This window comes from Siphateles boraxobius, unplaced genomic scaffold (assembly GCF_051911475.1).
Source record: "Siphateles boraxobius isolate OS27281-9 unplaced genomic scaffold, OSU_SipBor_1 13, whole genome shotgun sequence".
Lineage (NCBI taxonomy): Eukaryota > Metazoa > Chordata > Actinopteri > Cypriniformes > Leuciscidae > Siphateles > Siphateles boraxobius.
Genome location: NW_027508733.1, coordinates 26,468,890 through 26,485,580, shown reverse-complemented (window position 1 = coordinate 26,485,580; position 16,691 = coordinate 26,468,890). Strand labels below are relative to the sequence as shown.

At 45.1% G+C, this 16,691-nt stretch overlaps 1 protein-coding gene and 1 long non-coding RNA gene across 2 annotated transcripts in view; both read right to left on the bottom strand.

Moving 5' to 3' along the window:
• LOC143736164 (CD276 antigen homolog) overlaps positions 1-16,691 on the bottom strand; it is a 686,062-nt gene that overhangs the window by 104,764 nt on the left and 564,607 nt on the right. The window lies entirely within an intron of this gene.
• The window catches only part of LOC143736182 (uncharacterized), a 100,090-nt gene continuing 84,702 nt past the window's right edge, over positions 1,304-16,691 (bottom strand). The window contains exon 3 of the long non-coding RNA XR_013203380.1: positions 1,304-1,344. This is a non-coding gene — a long non-coding RNA (uncharacterized LOC143736182). The remainder of the gene's footprint in view (positions 1,345-16,691) is intronic.

Here is a 16,691-nt window from a genome sequence, read left to right as displayed (position 1 = left end):
GTCTGGCCACACGATACTGTTGCACGTCTTTCTGCGCGTCGTGTGTGCATCATTGGAATGGAATGAATGAATGGAGTGACAGGGCTCTCAAGTGTCACGCATTGAGCGTGACAGTCACTCATTTCGGTCTTTTGTCACGCTCTCCCACCACACATTGTATTTCTCACGCTGAAAAACTATTTGTAATATATTTAATATGCCCCAGCGCCCAAAACTCTGGCCGCGCCGCTCTCACTGTGGAACCGGCAGGAATCAAGCGCGTCTCCTCGTTGTTAGCCAATCAGAAAATAGCACTATTGTATCTGGGTAAGATTTAACGCAACAACCAATGACACCGCGTCGGCACGACACACGTGTGGTTTTGTTTACAAATTTTGGTTCACTTGAAAAAAGAGCAGTGTGAAAGCGAACCGTACCAAAAAAAAAAAAAACATTTTTTATTTGGTCCGGACCAAAGCAAGTGAACTATCGGACTTTCCTGGTGTGAATACACCCTAAGCCTCTGCAATCTGATATAAAAAATAGATTTCTGAAAAGTTTAAACATTGCTGAATAATAATTTATCAGTGCCAACACTGGATTACACGAGTGCCAAAATACGACAAATAATTTTATATAAAACAATAACAATAAAATATTCCACAGTGTCAAAACTACCTTAGTTCTAACTTTAAAACATTAGAGAACTGTAGTGCAAAATATAAATCTCCTTTGTATAAGATTTATGAAGCATAAATAGTCCTCACTTTAGATGAGCTCAGAAAAATAGTTAACTGACAACTACTAGATGTTTTATAACTGAATGAATCATGAATTACAGGTTAATAAAGCATTTATTAACACATTAAGTAACTATTATATGTCTAAATAATAAGATGTAGGCTATAAATGTACATTTAAATAGTTTATTAATCATTTACTTACACTTTCTAAATGATCTTACGGACCACTGACAACTCCTAAATAACTGGTTTGAAAATAATGTAATACTTTATTAATGATCAATTTATAATTTATAAATTAAGTTAAAAAATACAATTATTAAAATAATTCTTGAAAATACAATTATTAAATACATTATAGATATGCTTATAAATCAAAGACAAAGCATTTTTAGCTGTATTTATAAACTGCTTATTAATGTCTATTAATGCTTTATAAATGATGAATTAACTATTTACTAATGCTTAACTAATGATTAATGTAGTTATTATAGAGTGTTACAGAAACGGTAATTGTAAATGTTCTTTAACAGTCAGAGGCATTTATTTATCTTTCAAATGTAGTTTGTTTAGTTGCTTACCTTTGTTTATCAGCACCGCAAACACACAGATGAAACCACAACTGCAGAAACAGAAAAACAAGTTTATTTAACTTCCTTTGGTTCAACTTGAATAGACGGTACAAACACTAATGCTAACTGCTAACCACTTGATCAAAATAATAGTTACAGCAGATAAACGATGCATACAAACTTTATAATCATTAATTAACCAATTGATATTTAATGTTTTAACAAAAAATGGTTCCTTTTCAATTCTAGTTTAAAGAAAACATTTGACAATCAAAGCACACGAGGCTTTGACACTTCACACTTCATTGTTCAGGTATGTACGACACGTGTGTTCAAACAGCGTTTCATTCTGCATTCAACAAACATACCTGATCATCATGACGCCCTAATATTATCAATACATGTTTTATTTGACTTTATTGCATTTTTTTTTATTAGGGTAAAATACTACTTTTTCAAACAAAAATTATCGTAACTCTTCAGCTTCCATACGCCAAGCGTTCTGTATGACATCAGACGTAAGTGACGTCAACAGAAATCACGTGAACGGATCAGACATGCGCAGATACTCGTTCATCTTAAATTTACTTTGGTAGGCTATAATCAAGAATCCTAATCTTCTGCTGAATTTTCACCATTATTAATATCATAATGTTTCTGATCTTAGTCATTGACTCTAATCATCTGTCATATGTACTTTTATTCATCAATACAATATATGACAAAAGCTTTTTATTTTATCTTTATCATTTATTTTATTTTAAAAGCATTTTATCATTTTATCATTTTCAGTTAGACTAGTCTGTAAAAAACATATCTTGTTAAATTTACAGTAAAAATGGCAGCTGTGGTTAACAGAAATTCACAGTAAAAAATACAGTTACAATGTTCCAGTTTTACAGTATGCCAACCTTATATTTCATTAAGTGATATAAAGTTAATATGCTTTAACTTTCAAAATTTGCCTTTACTTTAAAATGTACCAATTACCACCATAATAATACAGGAGGCACAATGCAAATGGCCTATTAATAAAACATGATTAATACTCATACAGATGGTTCACGAGGTCAAACACAAATACAAAACACTATCAGGGTAACACACAACACTAAAATCATGCAATAAACATGAACTAAATTACATCATATATCACACAAAACACACCAATGTACATTACTGCTAAGAATTATTTCATCTGGTAATTCATAGTTTTTACTTGCCAAAACCATACATTTATTTCACAATTAAATTACATATAATATGATGTTAAGAAACATTTGCAGTTTTTTTACCAAAATTTACCAAATATTGTGTACAATATAGTGTGCTACTGAAAAATAATCAAGTTTGACGTATACTAATAAAAATAAGCTGGTGTTTTCAGCAGGATGTTATTCTCGTTCTTCTGTCTGATGTGTGTTTGATCCAGTAAGTGAAATGAACAGCAGTAAATGAGTAAATGTTCTCAGACTTACATGAGAATCTGAGTGAAGCTTCTTTCTTAAACTCCTCTGAGAAAACACTGTGTTCTGGATCCTGATCCTCAACTGAAACATTTCTCTGAATGATGTCTTATATATTCCTGCTGTCACTGAGTCTTTAATATACTGTTATATCTTGACTTTAGTTTATTATCTCTGTAACAGCAGGACAAGATCGCAGAATTTCCAGCAACATCCTTTATTCTGACCTACAGAGAAAAATGAAAGAGAGAGAATTGATATTAACAAAGAAATACAGTCCGGCTTTTAAAAACGTTTTTCAAAAATGAATTAACAAATTAATCTTCTACAACAAACTATTGTTTCTTTTTCATATTTGATCTCAGTCCAGAAAGATCTTCCTCACAGTTTCTCTCTCCTGTTTTCATCCTGACAGACTGAAGAAGAGCTGAGAGACTGAGACTGATATTCTCTGATGATCTGATGGGAGGAGGAAGAGACTGATGGGAGGAGAAAGAGACTGATGGGAGGAGGAAGAGACTGATGGGAGGAGGAAGAGACTGATGGGAGGAGAAAGAGACTGATGGGAGGAGGAAGAGACTGATGGGAGGAGGAAGAGACTGATGGGAGGAGGAAGAGACTGATGGGAGGAGAAAGAGACGGATGGGAGGAGAAAGACGGATGGGAGGAGGAAGAGACTGATGGGAGGAGAAGAGACTGATGGGAGGAGAAAGAGACGGATGGGAGGAGGAAGAGACTGATGTGAGGAGGAAGAGACTGATGGGAGGAGAAAGAGACGGATGGGAGGAGGAAGAGACTGATGGGAGGAGGAAGAGACTGAAGGGAGGAGAAAGAGACTGATGGGAGGAGAAAGAGACTGATGGGAGGAGAAAGAGACTGATGGGAGGAGGAAGAGACTGATGGGAGGAGGAAGAGACTGATGGGAGGAGAGAGAGAGTGATGGAAGGAGGAAGAGACTGATGGGAGGAGGAAGAGACTGATGGGAGGAGAAAGAGACTGATGGGAGGAGGAAGAGACTGATGGGAGGAGGAAGAGACTGATGGGAGGAGAAAGAGACGGATGGGAGGAGGAAGAGACTGATGGGAGAAGAAAGAGACGGATGGGAGGAGAAAGAGACGGATGGGAGGAGGAAGAGACTGATGGGAGGAGGAAGAGACTGATGGGAGGAGAAAGAGACTGATGGGAGGAGAAAGAGACTGATGGGAGGAGAAAGAGACTGATGGGAGGAGAAAGAGACTGATGGGAGGAGGAGGAGACTGATGGGAGGAGGAAGAGACTGATGGGAGGAGAAAGAGACTGATGGGAGGAGGAGGAGACTGATGGGAGGAGGAAGAGACTGATGGGAGGAGAAAGAGACTGATGGGAGGAGAAAGAGACGGATGGGAGGAGAAAGAGACGGATGGGAGGAGGAAGAGACTGATGGGAGGAGGAAGAGACTGATGGGAGGAGAAAGAGACTGATGGGAGGAGAAAGAGACTGATGGGAGGAGAAAGAGACTGATGGGAGGAGAAAGAGACTGATGGGAGGAGGAGGAGACTGATGGGAGGAGGAAGAGACTGATGGGAGGAGGAAGAGACTGATGGGAGGAGAGAGAGAGTGATGGAAGGAGGAAGAGACTGATGGGAGGAGGAAGAGACTGATGGGAGGAGAAAGAGACTGATGGGAGGAGGAAGAGACTGATGGGAGGAGGAAGAGACTGATGGGAGGAGAAAGAGACGGATGGGAGGAGGAAGAGACGGATGGGAGGAGGAAGAGACTGATGGGAGGAGGAAGAGACTGATGGGAGGAGAAAGAGACTGATGGGAGGAGGAGGAGACTGATGGGAGGAGAAAGAGACTGATGGGAGGAGGAAGAGACTGATGGGAGGAGGAGGAGGAAGAGACTGATGGGAGGAGGAGGAGGAAGAGACTGATGGGAGGAGGAAGAGACTGATGGGAGGAGGAAGAGACTGATGGGAGGAGGAAGAGACTGATGGGAGGAGAAACTCAGGATTGTTGATGAGTGTGTGATTGGGCATGTTTTGCATTTTTTGTTTATTGTACATCCTCATTCTGGAGAGAGAGAGAGAGAGAGAGAGAGAGAGAGAGAGAGAGAGAGAGAGAGAGAGAGACTGATGGGAGGAGAAAGAGACTGATGGGAGGAGGAAGAGACTGATGGGAGGAGGAGGAGGAAGAGACTGATGGGAGGAGGAGGAGGAAGAGACTGATGGGAGGAGAAAGAGACTGATGGGAGGAGGAGGAGACTGATGGGAGGAGGAAGAGACTGATGGGAGGAGAAAGAGACTGATGGGAGGAGGAAGAGACTGATGGGAGGAGGAAGAGACTGATGGGAGGAGAGAGAGAGTGATGGAAGGAGGAAGAGACTGATGGGAGGAGGAAGAGACTGATGGGAGGAGAAAGAGACTGATGGGAGGAGGAAGAGACTGATGGGAGGAGGAAGAGACTGATGGGAGGAGAAAGAGACGGATGGGAGGAGGAAGAGACTGATGGGAGAAGAAAGAGACGGATGGGAGGAGAAAGAGACGGATGGGAGGAGGAAGAGACTGATGGGAGGAGGAAGAGACTGATGGGAGGAGAAAGAGACTGATGGGAGGAGGAGGAGACTGATGGGAGGAGAAAGAGACTGATGGGAGGAGGAAGAGACTGATGGGAGGAGGAGGAGGAAGAGACTGATGGGAGGAGGAGGAGGAAGAGACTGATGGGAGGAGGAAGAGACTGATGGGAGGAGGAAGAGACTGATGGGAGGAGGAAGAGACTGATGGGAGGAGAAACTCAGGATTGTTGATGAGTGTGTGATTGGGCATGTTTTGCATTTTTTGTTTATTGTACATCCTCATTCTGGAGAGAGAGAGAGAGAGAGAGAGAGAGAGAGAGAGAGAGAGAGAGAGAGAGAGAGAGAGAGAAGGATAGAGAGAGAGAGAAAGAGAGATAGAGAGAGAGAGAGAGAGAGAGAGAGAGAGAGAGAGAGAGAGAGAGAGAGAGAGAGAGAGAGAGAGAGAGAGAGAGAGAGAGAGAGAGAGAGAGAGAGGTTCAGTTGCGTGTTGCTTGTTTTATTTCGGTTGAACTTTGTGAATTCATTCATTGTACATTTGTTTTGCTGTCTATTATTTTACATTATTATAACGTTAGTAGATTCAAGATTCAAGTGAATTATTGTAATGGTAAAAAAAAAAAAACAAAAAAAAAACTTTACAAATTGCCAAAGCATTGCTAACATTAAATGACAGACATACATATTTAATAATAAATAAATTATAAATAACACTGATATAAGAAAGGCAAAAAAAGTACACAAAGATTAGTTTTGTTATTTAAATGTTATTCAGTGTTGATGTTATTGTCCTCTTTTGTCATGACTACCAGGTTTACATTTCTCTAAATATTCTTCTGTATTGTATGTATTGGTGTGTCTCAAAGCATATTGTTTTAGTATGTGGAAACAAATGCTTTTGATGCCTATAATCATCACCCTGTTTCTGAAATACACAGATACATTCAGTTGGATTTTTTGTTTGCACGGGTTTTATCTGATGTCAGTATCTGATGAGTTATCTGATGAGTTATCTCATGTCAGTATCTGATGGGTGGTGATGGTGCAGTGAATAAGACACATGCCTTTGGTGTGAGAGACCCGGGTTCGAATCCACTGTGCAATCCCTGAGCAAGACACTTAACCCCTAGTTGCTCGAGAGGTGTGCAAACTCTGAAATAGAGCAATTGTAAGTCGCTTTGGATAAAAGCGTCAGCTAAATGAGTAAAAAATGTTAAATGAGTTTATATTGAGTTTTATAAGCTCAAACATAACTCAGCACTTCACATCATGGGACGCAACACAGGACTACAGTGTGTGATATGTTTCATATGCTGCCCCCAAGAGGCTGCCATTGTTATTTCTCCACCATGTAAACCCAATGAATCCCAGATACTATTCAAAATAACCTTTCAATGTAGGCCTATACAGCAACTATAATGAAGGGGTTGGTTATGATGATGATGAGACAAATGCATTCAAAGCATTGTATACAAATGTGCACACCAATTAAATCTCATATTACCACAGATGTGCTGTTTTTTGTTTTTTTTTGTTTACCAAAAACAATGTAAGAGACATGTTTTTGGGGGTCTAGATATTTATGAGAAAATAGAATAAAAGCGTCTGTTTTTTTATTCCATAATTATGACATTTTCATTATTCGACTCTTAAAGGCCATGTTGCAGGTTAACCACCACTGTCGATTAATGGGTATAAATCACTCAAGATATGTATATCATTTTTAAAATGTCTCAAAAGTGGTCTTAAAGACCAGTTTTTTACGTTTTTGGTATTAACGTTTTTTTTTAATGCAATTCGGTGATGACGTCACGTTGGGGATAAGTGGAAGAATGGTAGCCTCAGCCTAGTAGAACGTCCTGGTTGCGTATGCAACCCACCGTTCCCTGAAGGAGGGAACGGAGGACGTAGTCGACGGTTGACTGAATGGGGATCTCGCTAGAGAGCCTATCCTCTTCGAGTACTATTGAACGAGCCAATGTAATTGGCGTGCGTGATTCGCATCACACACTCCGCCCCCGCGGCGCGGGTATAAATACGGAAGTGGATGCACGCACTAGTTGCTTTTCGCTGAGGAGCCGAGAGTAACCCGGGGTCAGCGGTGGTCCAGCGGTAGTGGCAAGGGGACTACGTCCTCCGTTCCCTCCTTCAGGGAACGGTGGGTTGCATACGCAACCAGGACGTTCCCTTTCAGTCGATAACGTCAGACGTAGTTGACGGTCGACTGAATGGGGATAACCCTTGAAAACGCCACTAACGCTGCCACCTTCCAGTGCCTAAACCAAAGACTCCTGATGACCCCGCAAACTTAAGGCGGGGAAGGACAGGGCTTAGGCCAGGGAAGTCACTGCTGTTCCTACAGGACCACTGGGAAAGCGTTCCCCGACATTGGAAGGAAGGGACGCTGCGGAAGCCACTTCCAACCCAGAGGGAGGTAACATGGAGAATACACATATAAAATGGGCAGAAATCGGGCAGTCTAACATATGGAATGTCACTGGGGTGGCTCCAGCCTAAGACGGGGGGAGACACACCGGACAGTGACGGCAGAGAGACTCTGCCGAGGGAAGACACGGGCTCGCCGCAGGGAGCCGTATCGTGGAAGAATACACATATGGGGTCGCCGTAGGGACCGCAACATATGGACCCAGCCTAACACAGTTTCCACACTGCTTACGAGTGGTAGGCCTAACTCCAGACGTTCCGCACGTCCGACGTCGGAGGGGTGTGGAGGAACTCAACAGGGTTCAATTTTAAGGGAACTCAACTGGAGTAGAAAGGCGCACATATCCAGTCCAAAGGAGGGGAATGGCGCAGCAAGCCGACACTTGAACCGGGCTCACGGTGAAACTAGCTTCATGAGAAAGGAGTCCACGGGAAGCAGCGGTTCAACTAGGTGTCGTCCAGCCCCCAACTCTAGAATCTGTTTAGCAAAGCATATCGTCAACACCCAGGCGGAGCACTTTACACTCATCATAGAGGAGCTCAACACCTAAGTGGACATGCTGCATCTCGGATTTTTACCGAAATGAAGGCAAGCACTAAGTGCAACTTCGCATGGAAACAGCCTTCCCTCTCTGCTGAGTTCCAACAGATATTTGTAGAGCTGGTCTGAGGTCTATGGCTTGCATTCTGTACACGTCCAAATGAGCGGACAGAGAAGCCAGGGCTGGATCTGCCTCCTCCAGGGCAGCGCTTGCAGGCTCACCACCTGCTCCTATTACGGGAGAGGTAGGAACCTTGGGCACAATCCGAGCCGGGGTCTCAGCTTGTGAGAGTTAGCCGGCCCAGACTCCAGGCACGATACGTTGACCGAAAGCGAGCAAGTCCCTACCCTCTAGTAGAGACCACGCGAGCAGGAGAACTGATATAACAGAATTTTTAACTCACTGCCTGCAGTGGCTCAGGGGCGGTCTCTGCAGTGCAGTCGCACCAGGGACAAGGCCCAAGAGGATAAAGAGGGACGCAAGGATTTACAAGACCTTGCTCCTCAGGAACCTGACGATCAGAACGTGCTTCTGCACACTTCTGCAACACGATGAGCGTCGTTTAAACACCGAGGCAACATCATTTTGAGGGTGAAGGAAAACAGCCTACTCCAACCCATTTTGCAAGAAAAAGAGCACTGAAGTGATCGAAAGCTTTCAGGATCTCCTCTGGAGAGAAGACGCACTCAACGACTAGGTTCCACTCCTAAAGGCGTAAGCACGCTACCCATTTCTAGGGGGTGCTCGCAGAAGTGATGGTAACTATCACATGTCCCTGTGATAGCCACCTGAACCTCCGCTTTCAGATGTAAGACCGCCCGGAATTCAGGGGAAGTCAGGAAGTCATTGGGCCAATAAGGGGCAACTATGAAGACCTGTTCCTCTCCTGACTTGGCACGTAGGTGCAAGCGACGGGCGCAAAAGACAGGAGCATTGCTCAACACAACATGTGAAGATCACTGGGCTTCAGGAGCATTTTCTGCTCAGCACTTGGGTGTGACAAGTTCACTGAGCTTCAGGAGCATTCCTGCTCAACACCTGAGTGTGATAAACTCACCGAGCTTCAGGAGCATTTCTGCTCAACACTTGAGTACGAAGAACCTCACTGAGCGACAGGAGCATTTCTGCTCAGCACTTGAGTGTGACAAGTTCACTGAACTTCAGGAGCATTCCTGCTCAACACCTGAGTGTGATAAACTCACTGAGTTTCAGGAGCATTTCTGCTCAACACTTGAGTGCGAAGAATTTCACTGAACGACAGGAGCATTTCTGCTCAGCACTTGAGTGTGACAAGTTCACTGAGCTTCAGGAGCATTTCTGCTCAACACTTGAGTGCGAGGAACTTCACTGAGCACCAGGAGCATTGCTGCTCAACACCTGAGTGCGATGAACTTCACTGAGTTTCAGGAGCAATTCTGCTCAACATGAAGAGTGATGATTTCACTGACTTGCAGGCGCAAGGCGACCATGAGTCGCCGTCACTTTTAGAAGGCTCACTGGGGTTAAACGCATTTCTGCGGGCCCCTGGGGCAGCTGAGTCCCAGTGTTTGTCCAAGGGTAGTCCACTCGGTTTACCCAATCACTGGCGGAAAAATAAAACCGGGGGGGCAACTGAGCGGCCCCGGAATGGTCATGACCCAGCCGGACCCAGGGGATGGAGTCTCCACTTGCCCTGGCTATAACTGTCGTGAGGCTCGATGGCGGCACGATTGAGTAAGCGGGAGGAGTGGAACAAGGCGCCCTCAGAAGCGTCTGACTCCAAGGAGGAGGTGACGGGTGAGTTTGTGACATGCAGGGGAAGCTTGCGCAACGGTCGCAATGTCTAACAACTCGAGGCACGAATGCCCGTGTAGTCGGGGGTCGCCCAGGCCCCCGTTAAAACACGCCCTTTGTACATGGCCCCTCTGTTGAAGAGGGTTTGGCAGCAGACCGGGATGAACTATAGTCACACAGGGTGAGCTGCTCTGCCACGGTCACCTCGGGACTCGATCGTGAAGCTAGCGCTGAAGCGGTCACATATGGAGGGAGCCAAAGGCTGCGACTACCATATACCCCAGGAGCCTCTGAAAGTTATTTCAGTGGGACCCTTTCTCACTTCAACACCAGCTGAACACACTCTCATTGGAGAGACATGTTGGACCGAGTACCTCTCCAAAACTAGAAAAGAGATACTCAGCCCGTGGGCGAGATTACTCTCTTCCAGTTGACCTGAAGACCCAACGGGCTCTGGAGCACTCGAGGGGAAGGACACTGTACTGATACTCCACCCTTAGACGCAACACACAGGATGGCCTGCGGTGCGGGAGGTAGAGATTTGAAGCACCTGTCTTTCAGGTCAAAGCTGCAGACCAATCTTGGGCCAAGAAAATGCTCTCTCTTTGAAGTGTGGGTACCGCTTGCTCCGCTTTTTTTTTTTTTTTTTAGGGAGCCAGCGGCGGAACAGACACACACACAAACAAAGGCTCCTACCGGCCCTCACCCAGGGGGATGGAGTGATCGTGCCACTCCAAGAGCATCTCATCCATTCCTGGGCGGCCCGCTCCGGAAAGCTTCCGCTGTCACTTGCCACCTGGTTTGGCAGCGCCTGGAGCGGGCTGGGCGTCTCTACTGCGGCCGGCTCCATGCTGAGGCCTGGGTGGAGGCTGCTGCGGAGGGCCAGCAGGAGCGGCGGCCGGGGAACGCCCACGGCGATGAGCAGGCGGAGGAGCTGCCACCGGCGGCGGATGGAGGCAGCAGCTGGCCACCGGGGCAGGATGTGCCGTATGACCTCCGTCTGCGCTTGAGCGGCAGAGAACTGTTGGATGCAGTTCTCCACCGCGTCGCCGACCAACCCAACCTGGGAAATTGGGGAGACCAGGAACCGAACCTTGTCCGCATCCGCCATACCAACTAGGCTGAGCCAACGAAGGCGCTACTGGACCACCAAGGTGGACATTGCCAGACCGATCACGCACGCTACGACACTCATAGCCCGGAGGGTGAGGTCGGATGCAGTGCGGTGCTCACCTATGAGTGCACGGTCTGGATTACCCTCGTGCATGCCATGGGTGCCCTAGCCTGCAGCAACGCCATGGCACGCAAGAGGAAGCGGCTTGCCCACAGGCTTTGTAAGCTCTGCCCGTCGGAACGGACGAAAACTCACAGGCCTTAGGGGGGAGACGAGGATCCCCCCAAAAGGCAGCGGCCGCCTGACACAGGTGCACCTGTGTTAACAGACCGCTCCAATGGAGGGACACCTCGCAACCCTTCACCGTTCCTCCATCAAGGGTAATGAGGGGGAAAAGCTATTCAGGCAGTTTCTGGCAGAGAAAGATGCTGTTCACCACCTGATAAGCTCTCCATGCATTTCGGGAAAGGCACTGGGGCGGCGAGCTGAGAACCAGCGCGGCCCCGCCCCAAGATACCAAACTCCAGATTCCAACCGAGACTGAACGGGACACGGTGGAGGTTCCACTCGAGCCCGGCAGCCTCGGCGGCCCGTTTCAGCATAGCTGATAATTCTGGATCTGGCTCGGGCAACATTGAACTCCCGGAGGGAGACAATGCAGCCGAGTCATCATCTCTAGAAGTCAGCTCACCCTCCGATGCTGCAATCGGCGTCCTGTCCTCCAGGGGAGCCCCGAGTGAAACCGCTGGCCCACCCATTACAGATGGACCAGCAGACAACACAGGAGGCTCCAGTGGTTGCATTGGAAGGGAGGAGTGAGGAGCCCACAGGGAATGGTTACCGGGCGGGACCGGTATCCTCCGGTCACCCATCCCACACAGCACCCGAGGGTGGGGCATGGTAATGGGGACTCGCTCTCCGCGAACGAAGGCGAGTCTCGCCCTCAACACTGAGACTTACGTGCTGTAAGCCCAAACACGTGACACAACAGTTGTGAGCATCAGGAAAAAGTGTGGCAAAAAACGCTGCACAACGACAAGAGATGACCGGACCCTGAGGAAGATTGTGGAGAAGGACCGATTCCAGACCTTGGGGGACCTGCGGAAGCAGTGGACTGAGTCTGGAGTAGAAACATCCAGAGCCACCGTGCACAGGAAATGGGCTACAGGTGCCGCATTCCCAAGGTCAAGCCACTTTTGAACCAGAAACAGCGGCAGAAGCGCCTGACCTGGGCTACAGAGAAGCAGCACTGGACTGTTGCTCAGTTTTGCATGTCATTCGGAAATCAAGGTGCCAGAGTCTGGAGGAAGACTGGGGAGAAGGAAATGCCAAAATGCCTGAAGTCCAGTGTCAAGTACCCACAGTCAGTGATGGTCTGGGGTGCCATGTCAGCTGCTGGTGTTGGTCAACTGTGTTTTATCAAGGGCAGGGTCAATGCAGCTAGCTACCAGGAGATTTTGGAGCACTTCATGCTTCCATCTGCTGATAAGCTTTATGGAGATGAAGATTTCATTTTTCAGCACGACCTGGAACCTGCTCACAGTGCCAAAACCACTGGTAAATGGTTTACTGACCATGGTATTACTGTGCTCAATCGGCCTGCCAACTCTCCTGACCTGAACCCCATAGAGAATCTGTGGGATATTGAGAAGAGAAAGTTGAGAGACGCAAGACCCAACACTCTGGATGAGCTTAAGGCCGCTATCGAAGCATCCTGGGCCTCCATAACACCTCAGCAGTGCCACAGGCTGATTGCCTCGATGCCACGCCGCATTGAAGCAGTCATTTCTGCAAAAGGATTCCCAACCAAGTATTGACTATTGAGTGCATAACTGAACATAATTATTTGAAGGTTGACTTTTTTTTGTATTAAAAACACTTCTTTTATTGGTCGGATGAAATATGCTAATTTTTTGAGACATGAATTTTGGGTTTTCATGAGCTGTATGCCAAAATCATCAGTATTAAAACAATAAAAGACCTGAAATATTTCAGCTGGTGTGCAATGAATCTAAAATATATGAAAGTTTAATTTTTATCATTACATTATGGAAAATAATGAACTTTATCACAATTTGCTAATTTTTTGAGAAGGACCTGTATATATATATATATATATTTTACTATCTTTTTTTACTGTTCTTATTTTTTACAAGTGAAAAATCAACGTTTTCTTTATATCTAACTGTTAGTGGCAGTGATCATGACGTTAGTTCAGATAAGTACCGGTAACCTTTGTCATAGCGTCGTAGTACTGGTAAACTTTGTCTTTGTCATCTAGAAATACAAGGCATCATGCTAGCTAAATGGGCGTTTCTAAGCGTTATCCCTTCCTCCGGTGAAAATGTTGTTGCAAACGTAGCCGCCGCGTGTCTGTCGCTGTGTTTGGCAGGTGCTTGTGTGTGCGGTATAGAGAGAGATAGGCAGACAGCCAGATAGCATAACGTTAGCATAGATAGCAAGCAGCTAGATAGATAGATAGAAATATATAGTAGGTAGATTGACAATGTAGACTTGTTCGCACGTCAGAGGCGCCCGCGCCATTGGATGTGCAGTTTCCACATATACTAGCCTATCTATCTATATCTATGTGGCAGCTTGCGATCAGGAGTTTACTACAAGGCCAGTTATGGCACTAAACCGACTACGCCACCCCGGAAATTGGCCGGGGACCCACAGATAATTTGCAAAGACACACAGATTCGTAGTGGCTGAGTCAGGTATCAGACAAGGATAATCGCTTCACAGATTTTATTCTTCAATACATACAATAAAATGCAACTGGTATCTTTTAATATGCAAACAGCAAAAGGAACACATCAATCATAAAACACGTTACACAGACAGACAGACACACACACACACACTACCACTTCAGATCTGGGGGATTCATCTTGCCTGTCCAATAAACACAGCAACTACTCGTGCTCTCACCACACAACACCAAATCACCCGCTGTGAACACTGCAGACCGATAGCCGAACCACCACCACACACAGAGGACTCTGGCTAATACTGGAATCCCAATTCTGAGTAGAAGAGAAAGCAGTATGAGATACAACCAAACAAATAGACATTCCACGTAATGGTCTGTCAATTAAACACTCATCACATGTTGCCAGAAGGAATCAGTTTGTCACAATATTCACTGGCTGACACTGGTGAACTCTTGTCAGCACAACACAATACTCAAAACACATTTACAAGCAACATCCACAGTGGCATAATCTTCACAATGAAACACAGTAGTAGCGACAAAACTGGTAGCTTCTCGCCACTGTACTCAGGTCTGAATGTCAATTATATTAAAGACTAAATTTAGAAGCGTCACCAAAGGCTGTGAACGCACTATCGATCCGGTCGTCAAGGAGACCCTCGTTCGCTAAAAATGAGACAATCAAACAATTAGAATAAATATACAGTACAGATTGGCAACAAATGCGTCGCCACGGTCGTCAAGGAGACCCTTGTGCGCTGGAATGAGATCGTCAAACAGTTAGAATAAATATACAGTACAGATCGGCAACAAATGCGTCGTTATGGTTGTCAAAGAGACCCTCGTTCGCTGGAATGAGATCGTCCAACAGTTAGAATAAATATACAGTACAGATCGGCAACAAATGCGTCGTTATGGTTGTCAAAGAGACCCTCGTTCGCTGGAATGAGATCGTCCAACAGTTAGAGTGAAAGGTACAGATCGACGGTCGATGCCTCGTTCCAATAAAAGGCAGAGGAGTGGTCGAAGACAGCTTGCAGAGGAGAATACAACTCAGTTCGGAAGCGCTCCAGTTCGAATGACTACCGGATGCAGGTAATCCTCACAGGACCATCAAATGGGTCGCATAAAGCCTAACAGCGCCCACAAAGCCTGCTGCAACACCTCCTGGCCCCCGTGTCACTGCGTATGGTAACTCGCCCCGCCCAGTGCACTTGATGGCGTGCCAATTATGGCCTCACATTAATAAATACTAGTTCGACGGGTCTAAAGTACTCCTCAGCCACACACTCCTGGACATAAACACGGCGCACAAGAAATGACGTCACTCCCAGGACCCAGAAAGACGCGCTTAATGATGTCAACCTCATCTCCTTTTATGTCCCTTGAACGTGCCGTATCCGCCCCTAATCACTATAAGGATTGATCGCATCACCACATCTATATATCTGTCTGTCTATCTATATTTCTAGTCTATCTATCTATATCTATGTATTTATCTATTGATCTATAATCTGCGCTATCTGAATACTCTCGTCTACTACTCGTCTCTAGTCACTCTCAATGCTCTCAAGGCGGGCTTTGGATAATTCTCTCCCCAAGGTGACGTAATGCAATTTATTGTGGGGGAAAGGAGAATTGTTGCAAACCGCTGTAAGATAGTACCTACTTTTTCGTATTATATTCCGTTTTGTGATACCCAAGAACATATAATACAATGGATAACAGTTTAAATGTTTATTACAAACAAGCAGATTGCACAAATTCGTTAAAAAATGAACCCTGCAACATGGCCTTTAATCTCCAATTTTGTAACAAATCTGCAGAGGTGGACAGTAACACATTACATTTACATGAGTACTGTATTTAAGTATCCTTCATAAGGTTCTGTACTTGAGTATTATTTGGGGGTGGATTCTGGAATCCACTGCTGCTTAAATATATTTCTAATGAGTGATTGTAATCAAGGTGTTAATCAATATGTTAACATGTGTGTATACATATATACACATGTATATATATATATATATATATACCAACCTTGAAGACGATGTGTGAGTGTGTGTGTGTGTGTGTGTGTGTGTGTGTCTTACTGGTTGCAGGAACAAGTGCCATTATTGGAGATTGACTGACTTGTTTCCTTCAACATGGCTTCAAGCAATCCAGATCTACGATCTGGAAGGTCACGACGTGCCTAACTTCAGGGTCCGAGTGTCAGCTGCATAATCGATGGAGATAGGCCTCAGTCTATCTCTATATGTGTGGAACATTACTATGTTCATCTATTTCGTAGCCAATCAGAATCATTCAATCTGAAGCAAGGATACATCTTAGACCTTGGTGAAGGGTATAACTGGTGTGATCTTTGTAACTGTAAGCGGGGGGGGGGGGGCCTATGGACTCCTTGTGAGTCTTGAAGCTGACTTCTGCTGATGAAACTGCAAACTATCTTTAGTACAAATTTTCTTTAATATATTATAATTCTGAATATTGTCTTAAATTGACTGCACTTCTGACTCCGGGTCTTAATTATATCTGGTCTTTAACTGTAAATCCCCTAACAATTTGTTCTGGAAACTTATTTAACTTAACTTTAACTTCACTACATTTGAAAGACAAATATCATACTTTTCACTCCTCGAAAGTCGTAACTATGTAACAGCTTTGAAAGTCAGGATGATTGTCTGAACACTGATCAGTTGATGGTAAAATGTAAGAAGACAGTTCTTCGGTGCAGCGCACCATACTTAGAAAATATGTTTCAGTCTGAGCTACTAACTTGAACTTCACA